The sequence below is a fragment of the Pollachius pollachius genome (genome assembly GCF_949987615.1).
Source record: "Pollachius pollachius genome assembly, chromosome: 6".
NCBI lineage: Eukaryota > Metazoa > Chordata > Actinopteri > Gadiformes > Gadidae > Pollachius > Pollachius pollachius.
The window spans coordinates 9,712,892-9,715,093 of NC_136939.1; positions in this window are offsets into that span (position 1 = coordinate 9,712,892).

Here is a 2,202-nt window from a genome sequence, read left to right on the forward strand (position 1 = left end):
GCTCTATGAAGTCCGCCACCGCCGGAGATTTATCCCTCATGGATCACGCCGCTGGCTGGTAACGCGTTCAGGCCGTTTTGCGGGGAACACCGGCTGGCGAAGGCTGTGGATGTACCCACCACCTCGTCACAAGTGGGGACATCCTGTAGAGAGAGAGAGGGAGTGGGTGGAGGTGTGTGGCCACGAGAGGGCTGCCCCCAGAGGGCGATGGTGTCCCCCCCCTCCCCACCCCCCGTGCCTGGACGTGGGTCCTCCAGTGGGGACTGCCAGGGGAAAACTCAGGAGTCTCCCTTGTGGGCTGTGGAGTAACAGAAGGGGAGAGAGGACGGGGTGGGGGGAGAATGGGTATGGGGGGGGGGGGGGGTATAGACGAAGGCATGGAGAGAACGGAGAAGGAAAGGGGTGAGCAGGTGAGCGCGGATGGTTGTCATGAAAGGAAAACGAAAGGCAAATTCGTCCGGGATAAAGTGTAGAAATAAGGGGGATAGAAAAAGGAAAGCACCAGGTGCAATGTGGGAAAGCCATGAGGCTCTGCTTCCTGGTGCCAGTGCTGTTTGGAGCAGGGGAACATATATATATCTGCACGTCCCACGCCCAGCGCCACATGTTTCATACCCCCTCTACGTACAGGGAAAACAGGAAGCGTGCTGAAGGAGCTCCAGGCTCACCTCTTCAGCCGGCCCTTCTCTTTTCCATCTGCCTACCAGGAGCGGCCCTCCCTCCTGCTCTGCTCACCACCGATAACCTGCCCGTCAAAACCAGCTAGTCACACACGCTGTATGACCGCACGCACGCACGCATACACACAGACACACATACAAAGAACACAATATATATATGTACACATTCACATACACACACATACACACACACACACACACATACTCACACACACAAACACACACACAAACACACACACACACACACACACACACTCACACACACACATACTATATGCATGCACATTCAAACGCACATGCAAACACACAAAAACACTGAAACGTAAGCACTCGCACAGTGATAGTGATGGTGTAATATAACTCCCCTAATCACCCCCCAGCCCTCAGTCATCTAACAGGCTGATGCATGGTCTTTATCGTTACGGAGCCTCGTTCATTCACATGAGGTAGTTAGGAAGGAGGAAGAGAGGAAGGAGGATGGGAGAGTGGCCTAGGGGAGGCTCGGCTCCTGCCCCACGACTCCTACCGGCTGCTTGCTCTCCCTCTGCAAGGCGTGTGTCCACGATTGCAATGGAGGCTGCCCTGCTCTGTTAGATAGAGCAAGAAGGTTCTCAGGCACTTTATTGGACATGAAATGCACTTCCTCCCTCTCTCCTGCATAGGCTCTCCTCGCCGATCTCTCTCCCTCTCTCTTGCTCACTTTTTTTTTCTGTCTCTTTCTTGATCTCTTCCTCCCTCAATCTCTGTATTTACTATTCTCCTCTCTCTCCCTCTCTTTCTTTCCTTCTCTCTTTCCCTCTCTCTTGCTCTCTCCCTCCCTCTCCCTCTCTCTCTCCCTCTGTATCTCTCCCTCTCCCTCTCTGTCTCTCTCGGCCTCTCTCTATCTCTCACTCTCTCCATGTTTCTGTCCTTCTCCCCCACTCCCTCTGAATCTCTCACTCTCCCTCTGTCTCTCCCCCTCCCTCTCTCTCCCTCCCCCCCTCCCGGACTCTCTCTCTCCTTGTGTCTGTCCTTCTCCCCCTCTCCCACCGTCTCCTTCTGTGTCTCTCTCCCTCCCTCTCTCTCCTTGTTTCTGTCCTTCTCCCCCTCTCCCACCGTCTCCTTCTGTGTCTCTCTCCCTCCCTCTCTCTCCCTCCCCCCCTCCCGGACTCTCTCTCTCCTTGTGTCTGTCCTTCTCCCCTCTCTCCCACCGTCTCCTTCTGTGTCTCTCTCCCTCCCTCTCTCTCCTTGTTTCTGTCCTTCTCCCCCTCTCCCCCTCCCTCTCTCTCTGTGTGTCTCTCCCCTGGCTCCACTGAGCTAGCTGAAGCATCAGCCAGTTCTGGCAGGCGCCCTAACAGTTGTTGGCACCTACAGACGGGAGCTCACTGGCTGGCCCTGTCATTGCAGCGGACTGAGTTGTCAACACCCATGCGAGCTACAAAGAGCCATTATCATCAGGATTATTATTATTATGAGTATTATTTTATGCAGAGGCAGACCAGACTCCAGCCGCTTCCTGTTCTGTCCTCTTCTTTACCTCGGC